Genomic DNA, 13109 nt, shown 5'->3' with positions numbered 1-13109 from the left:
CAGCTGCTGGCATAAAAGTGATTTTAAAAAACGTGGACTGTGGTATCCTGGATCAAAGTGGCAAGAGTCAGACGATCAGATACTTAATGTGTGAAGTGTTTAAGAATCAGAAAGCTAGTTTAAAATCACAGAGGAAGAAATAATGTCACCCAGGTATACATATATCGCATATTAATGTTAATACAAGTGGATCGTCTTGTTGGATTGTCATGGTCAGCAATGCCCTCACTGTGGGTGAATCGATGAGGTAAATGGGCAGTTGACATTCTTTTCGGGAACAACAGTAGGTTTAGCTGAGAGGTCTTATTTAAACTTTAATGTTTGCTATATTTCTCTGTGTAATTCACCCTCCCAGGGGAGGCTAGAAATTCCCTCACTGTAGGCTTTTCCCAACTCACACAAAGGGAAACCTGGGGATCCCAAATCAATCATGAGAACAATGTAACAAAAATTTGATGATGTAGGTAGCTCTTGGCCACACACATTCTGCGAAAGGCCTGGAGGACACAAAAATGAATAAATGATGATCTCTACGTTCGAGGAGAAATTTAGAGTTGTTATGAGAAAACTTATGGAAAGTCTGGGCATGACATATGTGCTTAACATGTACAATATATATTTTTTCAAGATAGATTGTATTGACACGTGACCTTCAGTTATTCCTCTCCTATTGGCTCCTTTCTCTCTCTCTCTCTCTGATATGCACTAATCTAAAAGTAAATAAATAAATAAAAGCCTTTTCTACATTGCTGCCTCTTTTTCTGTCCTTTATCATAAAATTTCTTAAAAGAGTCTCCCCTGGGTAAATTTTCTTCTTTACTACCCATTCATTCTAAAAACATATGAGACCTTGAGTGAAACAGGAACCATCCCAGTATATGTGCATATGTACACATACATACCAGTATACACTATGAAGTTCATTTTATAAGCAAAGTATTTTGGATTACCTGTATTTGTGTGTATGTGTGTGTGATGTTAGAGACATGTGAGGACAGTGGTGAAGCATTCCTGTGCTGCTATTCTGTGCTTTTCCTGACCTGCTTTGCAGAAGTACTTTCATCAACCCTGGTCCTTTGAGGACCTTCCTGCTCAAGGATAATTTTTAGAGACATCACACTCTCCACAGTCACTAATAACCAGAGTCAATCCCTTGGGGGTGATTAAAGTTTATATATTAATTTCCAGGACAGGTCTAGAACTGGATCACCCTCCATGAGCCAGAGAGTCGAGTAACATTGGCTGAGGCACTTATCCAGGTGAGTATAATGAGCCATGGAAATAATCTTTCATATCCCACTTGCCAAAAGATATACTATCTCATTTTTTATTTAAACACTTTTAAGTTAGGTACCATTCGTGATATTTTATATCACCTAATTCACTATCTTTTTTGGAACAAATGTGTATAATCTCATTGGTGATGTGCTATCCCTGGTGGTAGAACATGACTGCTAGTTTGTTTAGTTTTAAGCTTATATTTAGTAGTCATGGTGGATGTGTGAACTATAATCACCACTTGAACACTTTGAAATAAATTAAGAAATACTTTGAAATGGAAAAGGTATATTATGAAACCATTTTTATTAGGAATTCTTGATGATCTTAGGTCATTCTCAAGTTTATTTCCACATCCTTTCTTATTTTTTGTGTTTATTAATGTTTTTAATTTTGTCTCATTTCTGAATTCAATGCATATTATTCCATTCTTCCAAATTATTTAATAAAAGCAGTGGATTACTAAATAGTTGTCCATATTTAAAAGTTCTTAGTATCAATTGGTCATATCATGAACAAATTAAGGGGGTCATAATGTCTGATTTTTTTCTTTTCTTACTGTCTAGATTTTCTCAAAACACAGGTCTTGAATTGATATTTTAAATTGCATTATCCTAATGTCAAACATTATTAAAGGTTTATTTTTAAGTAAATAGTGTCTATAATAAGGAAGTGTAATAATTTCACAGTGTTTTATTTGAAATATTTAAGTTCTATGTTGAACACAGAAATAATGTTTGATTAGCTTTGTCATTTTCAGTTAAACAGAGTAAATAAAATGCTGTAAGCATTTCTCTCTGAGAAGCTTAAGAACGATTACAGGTTCAAATACTTTGCTTTATCCTGTAAAGATAGTGATCTCCATATTACAGGCATAAAATTGAGAGGGAGAAAACCATCTTGCCCAGTATTCTAGATGTGTCAGTAGCCAAAAGCCAAGAAGGCAAAACTGCCCGCCCCCCGCCCCCAGCAAAATGCTATTGTACAGTATTCAGGTTTTCTCAATTGCATTTTAACGTTCTTCTCTTTTGAACGCTTCCTCACTTTCAGACCCTAGGATCTGAATTTAGTATCACTGCACACACCCACATTCTCAACCCTTTTTTACTACAAACCATTATCAAAACTAAGCACTGCCACGTTCCACACTCCCTCAGGTCCTGCTCTCTGCTAATCAATCCAATAATTTTTGTATCAGTGGTAATAGGTTCCTCTTTTAACACCCGCCCACCTTTTTACTGCCTCTGGCCTCCAGCAGTGTGGAACAATCTACGCTTCAGAGCCAGAGTAGCTGGGTTTGAACCTCCTAGCTCTTGAACAATCCAGACCTCAGTGTCCTAATATGTAACATGGGGATAACATTGACCTCACATAAACGTTATAAGGATTAACCATGTATGAAAAAAAAATCACACAAATGTTTTTTATTGTTAACAACTAATACGTTTGCTACTGAGAGCCTTGAATGGCACACATTGCAGAGAATTTTAGATTCAGTCATAATGAGGAAGATATTTTGGGATACTTCTGAAGTTTCATACCTTTATGTGCAAAAACAAGCCTGTGCATTAAGTGATATCAACCTCACATCCCATTTTTGAGGATGGCTACTATTAAAAACAGAACATAGAAATGTTGGAGAGGATGTGGAAAAATTGGAACTTTTGTGCACTGTTGGTGGCAATGCAAAATAGTACATTCTCTGTGGAAAACAGTATGGTGGTTCCTCAAAAAAAATAAAAATAGAATTACCATTTGATCCAGAGATTAAATCTTGGGTATATACCCAGAAGAAATGAAAGCAGAGACTTGAAGAGATGTCTGTGCACCATATTTATAGCACCTTTAGCCAAATGGACAAAGGTGGAAGTAGTCCAAGTGTCTATTGATGGATGAATAGAGAAACAACATGTGCCATATCTTACCTAATAATAGACAAACATGTAAATTGACCGTACCTCTGCTACGCCCATAGCCAATCAAAGTGAGTATGCAAATTAACCCAACAAAGATGGAAGTTAATTTGCATACATAAGCACCCAGCGCCTGCGTCCCAGGAACATCCTGGCACCCAGGTCACTCTGTGGTAGGCCCGCATGGGTCCTGAGCAGCCTGGGAAGGGCTTGAGCCAGGAGGCTCCTGGTCAGGGCCAAGCCTGCGATCAGAGCTGAGGGGGCAGGGGCGGAGCCAGCGATTGGAGGGAGCTGGGGGTCCCCTGCCCAGGCCTAAAGCCTCGGCCAGATCGGAGGGAACTAGGCAGGCCTGCACAGGGGAGGAGCCAGCGATAGGAGGGAGCTGGGGGGCCCCTTCCCAGGCCCAGAAGCTTTAGGCCTGGGCAGGGGTGGAGCTGGCCATCAGAGGGAGCTGGGGTCCCCTGCCCAGGCCTAAAGCTTCGGCCAGAGGCTTTAGGCCTGGGCAGGGCCCAGCCAGGGATTGGTGTGAACTACAGAGAAAACACCTTTTCTGACTGCTCATTGGCTAAGCTTCCTGTATGCCACTGGTAATATTCTTAGTAACTTGGGTAATAAGAATCCAAAAAGGTGATCTAGGTTTTTTCCACCACACTTCTGGAGAAAAAACAAAGGTCTGCTGCTGGAGGGCTAAGAAATGTCATATCCTGCCCTAGCCGGTTTGGCTCAGTGGATAATGCCTTGGCCTGCCGACTGCAGGGTCCAGGTTCAGTTCTGATCAAGGGCATGTACCTAGGTTGCAGGCTCCTCCCTGGCCGGGGCCCAGGTCAGGGCTCATGCAGGAGGCAACCAATCAAAGTGTTTCTCTCACTTTGATGTTTCTCTCTGTCTTTCCCTTTCTTTTCCACATTCTCTAAAAGTCAATGGAAACATATCCTCAGGTGAAGATAAAAAAAAAAAAAAGAAAGAAATGTCATATCCTATGAAAGACACATCTTGAAAATGCCTAAAGAAAGTTGTCATTTTTTCATGGTGAAGGGACTGGAGCCCATGTTGATGAAAACACCTTGGTGGCTGTGGTGACTGGCAGTGGCTGCAGCAGCGGGGTGATGGGGCTGGTGCCTTCCCCTGATCAGCCCGGTCGCCTCCCACAAAGGGTCCAGTAGGACATCCCCTGAGGGCTCCCAATATGTGAGAGGGGGCAGGTTGGCCTGAGGGACCTCCCCCACCCCCAGTGCACGAATTTTGTGCACCGGGTCCCTAGTCTATAATAATAAAAGTGTAATATGCTAATTAGACCAGACAGCTGAATTACCTTCCAGATGTCATTCTGTACGTTCTTCTGGATGACCTTCCTGACAAAGCTGCAGCTTTGGGGGCTGAGGCAGAGGTGGTTATGGGCAATCAGGCAGGCAGGTGAGCAGTTAGGGTCTATCAGGCAGTCAGGCAGAGTGGTTAGGGGGCGATCAGGCAGGCATCAGAGTGGTTAGGGGTGATGAGGCAGGCAGGTGAGTGGTTAGGGGTGATGAGGCAGGCATGCAGAGTGGTTAGGGGCAATGAGGCAGGTAGGCAGGCAAGTGGTTAGGGGCAATGAGCAGGCAGGTAGAGTGGTTAGGGGTGATCAGGCAGGCAGGCAGGTGAGCAGTTAGGAGCCAGTGGTCCCGGATTGCGAGAGAGATGTCCGACTGCCAGTTTAGGCCCTATCCCGCATCCCCTGAGGGGTCCCGGATTGCGAGAGGCTGCAGGCCAGGCTGAGGAACCCCACCCCCTATGCACGAATTTCATGCACCGGTACTCTAGTGTATATATAATAATAAATGCATAATATGCTAATTAGACCGGATGTGAATATATGAATACAATGAATAAATACAAAATACAATGAATATAATTCAGCATTAAAAAGAAATTCTGACACATGCTACAACATAGATTAACCTTGAAGACATTATGCTAAGTGAAATAAGCCAGTTACATAAAAATAACTACTGTATGATACCACTTATATTATGTACTTAGAGTGTTTAATTCATATGGACAAAAAGTAGAATGGTGGATGCCTGGGGCTGGAGGAATAGGAAATTATAGTTACTGTTTAATGGATAGAGAGTTTCAGTTTTACAGGATGAAAATAATTCTGTGGATGGATGCTGGTGATGGTAGCACAACAATGTAAATGTACTTAATATCACTGAACTGTACACTTAAAAATAGTTATGATGGTAAATTTTATGTCTATTTTACCACATTTTTGTATAAAAGCAACCAGCCAATGTGGCACATCAAAATCCTTCTTTTCTTATCTGTACAATTGTTTGTAAACAAGGCATCTAAAAAAAACACACAAAGAAATGCCATTAGAATTTATCTTAGGCAACTTTTAAAACAAGGCAAGTCTGCTCCACAACCCATGCTTTATGAAGCTCCGATGCATATAAAATAGGTTCTCTCTACCTGGCTTCACCACTTATAAACAGTACTACCAAGGCTAGTTACTTAACTTCTCTTAGCCTTAGTTTACTCATCAGTAAAATGGAAAAGCTAATTTCTTTATGCTCAGTTTCTTGCTGGGATTAAATAAAATGGTGTTATGCAAAGGGCCTGGTAGGCATATTGGCCCAGTCAGTGGTCAATGTTTGTTTCCTTTCGTGGGTAAACACATTGAAATGAGAATTAATTGTACCATGAGGGTCACAGTGAAAAAAGATGAGAAAAGCAGATATGCATAGAAGAGAGTAGGGTGAGCCCACTCTTTTTCTTGAAGATAATGAGGACCTTGTGGCTTTGCAGCATAAGGTGTACATACAGGTAGCCATTAACTTATTTTTGGCACCACAAGAAGCAATAGTTCTCAGTGCTCATCCCTCCTGACTATCCACCTACCTAGCCTGCAATCTGCTTCCACCAACGTTGGGCTTTCCCCACTAGCAAGGGACTAAAATTATTTGCTCTAATTTGCTTTACCAGAAAAGTGTCCCTGCATGTGTTTTTAAACTTCAGAGACTGAACACTTGAAGTTGCAAAAACCACATACTTGGGGACTTGAGGGTGAGGGGAGAATTTGGTGGTGGTTCTGAAGACATTTAAAAAGTTATTTCCAAAGGTGGATTTTGTTCTTCATTTCCATTTTTGTTTTACATTTACTTTGGTGGTTTTCCTGCTTTTTAAAGGTATCTTGTACAGCATCTACTGCCCCCATTACACTAATTGGCAGTGTAAATATTTTAACAAACTCCACTGGATTACTTTACCTCATCTTTAGGCAAATGTATAATTTAACACCACCAACCTAACTTGTATCACCCCATCATTTGATGCTTCTCAGCCTTGAATTAATTACATCAAAAGGAATTTTGCAGTTTTGAAATCAGAAATTAGTTTGTCATACAGAAGACAAGACTATGCCTTATTCACCTTCATGAATTTTCAAAAAAAGAATGCATACTGGGACTTCTATGGGTTTTTCTTAAATCAAAGGAAACAAAATTCTTCCACAGATGTACATGCTCTGAACTCTTCGCCTATTAATTAGCTACTGTGATCATAGGGAAGTCTAATTATGTCATTAATCAGAAGTTCACTTTGAGTCATGTTTGCCTATAACTCTGTTTCATGGTTGTTAAATGAAATCACCCTCCACCCCCTCCCCATTGTGTTGAAGGAGGCTTGCTTTGAGTGGGATATGCAAAAATATTTTTCTGTTCATTTCTCTATCTTTCCTTAATTTCTTCTCTTCCCCTCTTGTCTCTAATACTAAAAATCCCCAAAAGTGCAATACTTATGAAATATAATATATAGTATAAATACACTATTTTAAAGCTATATATATATATATATATATATATATATATATATATATATATATATATCAGATTTTACTATTGCATCGGAGCAGAGTCCAGCTGGTTGATATTCTCTCTTCCTTCTCAGCCAACTCCAGGAAAGAAAGGACTTCATCTACAGTGCTCATTCTCAAATAACTTCTTAAAATTTTTGGCTAAGAGGGGGCAGGTCACGCTAATAGACCACCAGAGGAAACTACACTGTGTTTTCATCTCTTCACCTTCGTGTCTCAGTGTATATGAATGAAAACTGGTTAAAATGAACATTAAGAAAAACTTTGATCTGTGGAACTCGAGAAACAAACACTATGAATCCCAGCTTCTGAATAAAAGTAGTCCTCAGAGCAAATATCAGCCTGAAAAAGTCACCGAAGATATGGTGGGAGGGGGACATGAAAGGCAGCAGGCTTGACACTGATGTTAATTGTTTCACACAATCTCAGAATCGCTGTCATTGAGCTGCCAGCTCTTAGCTCTTTCTTCCGCGCCTTTTCCATTTATTACCAGTGCTCACAATACTTTAAATGACTAGATGTCTAGGGTAGTCATAGACAGAAGGTGAACTCACACTGGCCATACCTCCACTGACCAGAGGGAAGGAGGAATGAGGATGGATCCTCTGGAAATGAAGGGGCCTCAGAGGAGCAGCTCTTCCCCCTGGGAGGACGCACCTTCAATGGTGTCCAAAAAACTCCAGTGCTCGCGGTGCCCCAGCACGATCTTCAGTCTCAGGGTCTCACTCACAGGGCAGAGTGCCACCTTCTCAGTTGGCCCTGCCCTCCCCAAATTACTTAAAATTACATCCTGCACCACCCCCCCCATACAAACACACTTTTTATCCACCTTCCCTGCTGTGTTTCTTTTCATGTTTATCACTCTCTGTAATGAAATATATTTTACTTATTGATCTACTTAGTTTCCACAACTAGAATACACTCTCAATAAGGGCAGTGATTTTCAACTATTTTTTAAGTTGTTGTGTACCCCATACTTAAAATACATGAAGCTTTTGACCCATATTTCTGAATGAATGAAATAATAGCTTATTTTCTTAATTCTATCTACTGATCCTTTACAAGTAGGATTTCATAACATTGGCATAAGGGTATTTAATTCCATTTCCTGTAGACACTGAGATGGGGGTCAATGAGTATAAACCTAACAGTAAAGATTATGATCATTTATACCTATTTTTTTACAAAGTGATATTATATATCTCCTCCCTCCCACATACCATAATGCAAAACAATGAAGGAAGTTCAAAATACATAGAGAAAAGTAAAGTAGGTAACACCAATGAGATCTTAAAATGTGGAATATTTTATGAACAACCACCTAAGTCAAATATTGGACCTCCTTTGCCGAATAGACGTAATTAAAAAGATAGTTCTGATGTACTTGAGCTAGTATTATGTCTATGTACATGTTTACGGGTCCTTAGAACTGGAAATCAGATGATGAAGAGGAAAGCCAGCCAAAGTGCCCAAAAAAATGCGAAAAAAACACCAGGGCTACCTTTTCTAATAAATCAAGAATCTAAATAATAAATTAAATGATTTAGATAAGGTTAGTAGTGAAAGAATGTGTTTGTCTCAACTATCTGAGTATAATTTATATTAGTAATCTTCTACCTTGTTTTGGAGTTTCAGCTCAAATACTGCAAACATTTTGCAGACATTTATGTTTCATATGTTTTTCGATCTCAATATCTGGAGCAGTTCTAGCATGTAGAAGCCCTCAGTAAATATTTATTGAGTGATTAATAAAGAGTGGAAGAATGGAATTCTTAAATGGTGCCTACTGTATCCATCCTACTGATTCTGGTAAATGCTCTTCCCTAGGAAAGGAACAATCAAGTGTATCACAACTGAGATTTTGATGGTTCAGTAAGAATAGAAGAGAGTGTGTGTTCAGTTTAGGTAGAGGAGCAAGTGACATGTCCCAAGAAAGTCTCACCATACTAGGTCTAATTAAGCCCACCCAGGCCCATCACTGGAAAGCTAGTAAATGGTATTTAGATTGTTTGAAACAGCATGGTTTCAATATTGTTACCTGTGAGGATCAAACTCTAATTTGAGCATTTACAGGGGTGGTAGCTTTTGGAATTTATTATCTTAAAAAGGTGATCACTTTAACAAGGTATGGCCTTTGAGAAGTTATTAATAAGTCTGTGCTTCAGTTTTCTTTATATTTTTATTGATTTCAGAGAGGAAGGTAGAGGGAGAGATAGAAACATCAATGATGAGAGAGAATCATCGATTGGCTGCCTTTTGCACATCCCCCATGGGGAATAGAGCCTACAACCCAGGCATGTGTCCCAACCAGGAATCAAACTGTGACTTCCTGGTTTATAGGTCGATGCTCAACCACTGAGTCATGTTGGCCTGGCCTCAGTTTTCTTATTAGTAAATAAAGGCACCGGCATTATAGATATTTCCATTAGAGAGGAATGTTGTGCGAATAAAACGAGAATACATTGGAAGTGCATTTACTAAATTTTGTTACTGATTACATTTTCTATTGATTGTATTTATATTTTCTTCCTGAGTCACCACACGTGTACTATCAATGCCAGGAGTCTTCCTACAAAGGCCTGGAGTGACACATCTAATGCTTTAGTCTATTATAAAGCTGAGAGGGCAAGCAGAGGCAATCAGGAAAGTGTTGGAACATTCTAGAATGGTCAAAGTCCAAACTAAGGCATTACCAGTGGAATAAAGATAAGGATACATTTGAGAAGTAATTTCATTGGGTTGCAGTTCACATACAACTATTGCTTGGTGGTTCCTTACCTTGCTCGCTCTCCTGGGTCTCTGCACCAGCTGTGCTGGGCTCCCTTACAAGGGGCTGTTAGCTCACAAGGCAGGTCCATTCAGTTGTCTGCTTTCTTTGCCCAGCACTTGATGGGCAGGTTCAACCAGAATGAGAGGTTAAGAGGCTTGAGCTTATCTTTCCATTTCATTTGGACAATAATAAAGATTACATTCTACTCTGAGTCTCAGCTCCTTGTGTCTCATTTCCAATTTTTGTCGAAGTGAATGAAGATGTGTGTATGTGATTAACTCCCCTAAACCTCTGACAGAGATGGTGAGCATATCTTGATAAGATGGGGGGAAACACAGGGAAAAAAATACTGTGAAAAGGCAGAGAACTAAACCAATATGAAGAGCTTACTAGTATGAGCAGAACGAAGTGACATAGAAGACAAGGGAAAAGCAAACACTGCCCTTTCTGAAGCTATGAACAAATATGAACCTATTAGAAATGTTCTGTGAACACTCTAAAACAGCTGTATCTCATATCTAGTAATAATTTACACTTCAATCTCAATATGTAACATTTAAAATTCATTGTTTCCACCCAAACCCCATATCCCCTACTATATTTCTGTTCAGTTTCTGGGACCACAGTTTACCAACTAGTTTATGTAACCAGAATAGGGTTGTCTCTATATGAGTCACCTTGAGGCCAGCATGTGGCACTTCATTGAGTCTCCATCCCACACCATCTCTCCTGTAGATTTTACTGACAGCTTCATGGAGGGACAGGGGAGATGGTTCCAGGCCCTCACCCTCTAGCAAAACATAATCAAATGACTTCTGGGCCTATCAATTCTTTTCCCAGAGTCTTTCCCCAAACTTGCCCAATCATTTCAGCAAAGTAAAGCCCTGCATTGGACAAATCCAGCTTTTTCTAGGAAACAATTCTGCAACCATTGATTACTTTCCTTGGGATGGTGGTGGTGAAGGAGAAGGAGGAGGAGGAGGAGGAGGAGGAAGAGGAGGAGGAGGAGATACTAATAGTGTATGCGTGTGTGTCCAAGCATGCTTATCAAGGTGCTCTTTCATTGAAAACAGATCTCTTGAGGAGGCAGGAGAAAGAGGAGTCTACCTTTAACAAAGATGAGCTTGCTTTCTATGTCATTGCACCCACGGCAAAAATCACAGTCATTCTTAACTACTTTGTCTCTCTTCCACATTCAGTCGCCAAATCTGACCATAAATATCCTTAGTGGCTCTTAAAGTTACCTCTGCCTCTTTGTTTCCAGTATCAGGGAGTTGTATTCAAAACCAAATGTTCTTTAATAACTCCCCATGATGTATATGGTTTGGTCTGGCATGTGGGGGTTTTTGTCAGGCTCACCCATTTTGTGGCTTTATCTCCCATGCCTGTCTAGCCATATTCAAGTATCTTGTTTCCTCCAGGTCTCCATTTCTGCACAAAGGCTCTGTTTGTCTGATATGACCTTCTTCTCCCATCTACCTAGTGAGCCTCTGTGCATTTTTATATCTCAAGCCAAACATCTCTCTGAGCTTTCCTTTCCCTGACTCCCACCCTCTTGTTGCCCTTATTCAACCTGTCAGACTAGGCCCACATTGAATTAGCTCCTTCTCCTTTCTGCTCCCACAACCAACTGCCCATCTCTCTTTTTTTGTTGTTTGTTTTTTTGTTAATCTTCACCAGAGAATATTTTCCCATTGCTTTTAAATAGATTGGAAGGGAGAAAGGGCTGGGGAGAGAAAGGGAAACATTGATGTGAGGTACATCTATTGGTTGCCTTCGGCATGCACCCTCACTGAGGCTGGGGAACGAACCTACAGCCCAGGTACATGCCCATGATCGGAATCGAACTGGAGACCCCTCTGTGAGAGGGCCGACACCGTAACCACTAAACTCACTGGTGAGGACTGCCCATTCCTCTTTTGTAGTAACAACCATTTCCATACAGTGTTCTTGGAAGTCCTGGTGTTTTGCTTATCCATCTCAGTACACTTCTTTATGGGTTAAAGATGTGAACCCTATTCGATCCGTTGCACTTGTTTCCTCCAGAGTTTTGTCTCCCTGGGCATGTTTGTTGGTTTTTGTTGGTTTTGGTTGATATTTTGGGGGACATACCAAATTTTTGAATTAAATTTACCAATTATTCTCCTATACAATTGCTTTTAAACATAAAATATTTTTCCATCCAGATATTTGATAGACATTAATTTTAATTTTTTTCTAGTCTTTTGGTTTGATATTCGAAATTTAACTTTTTGATCCTTATAGTATTTATCTTGTGCATGATGTGACAAGGATCTAATGACATACAGTATTTCCTAAAAGCTAACCACTAGTCCTAAAATTATTTCCTGGATAAACTTTTTCTCCTATATTGCTTTTTATGGCTTTGTGTTATATGTGAAGTTCTTATATCTTTTAGCAAGTGCTTTGGGACTATTTAATTAATTTATTTTGAGAAAGAAAAAATAGCTCCGATGGCGAAAGTAAAATCCGCCTGGTATTCACCAGGCTGGGAGGGCCAGCAGGACTTGTTTCTTCCCAGGGCGCTCCGCCGCTGTGCAGCCATCACAACCATTTTCTTTGAGTGACTACTGCTTTCTTACTTCACGGAAAATCTTGTTCTCTAGTATCATAGACTATCAGAGGGTTTGATTTTTGAAATTAAAGAAGGAAACATCCTATTCTTGCATGGGGGTTCTAACTCGCTGTGACACAAAGACGTGGTCTTGATTTACAACTCAGGTGCAGAGCTTCAGATAAGGCGTTTCTGCATACAACATTCTACATTTACACAAGGAAACGGGACGCCTGTGCCTGTTTCGTTGTACAAGCCTCATGTTGACGCTTCTATTCCCAGACCTGATCTGCTCTGAGCCCATTAAAACTCAACCTCCGGTTACTCTGGTGGCCAGTGTCCACGGTTGCAATGTGTCAGTAAACCTGACTGTGGGACTAGAGGTTTTATCTTTGACGGTCTTAGGCTGATTGGTTTGGACACATTGTTCTATTCCTGTGTTAGTGCCATACTCGTAATTATTAGAGTTTAATAAATGTGTGTAGTTTTTCATTGTTATGAAAAGGTTCTCAAATGTTTTGGTCTTCAGGTTTACACTCTTAAAAATAATTGAGGACACCAAATAACTTTTGTTTATGTGTTCTAGCTATTGATATTTACCGTATCAGAAATTAAAACTGAGAAGTTAAAAATATATTTATTATAAAATTAAATTTAAAACACTAGTAAATCCATTACATGTTAACATAAATAATATTTTTATGAAAATAACTATAGCTT

Source organism: Plecotus auritus, assembly GCF_963455305.1.
Source record: "Plecotus auritus genome assembly, chromosome: 1".
Lineage (NCBI taxonomy): Eukaryota > Metazoa > Chordata > Mammalia > Chiroptera > Vespertilionidae > Plecotus > Plecotus auritus.
The sequence above is the reverse complement of the archived record's forward strand: the minus strand, read 5'-3'. Positions refer to the sequence as shown.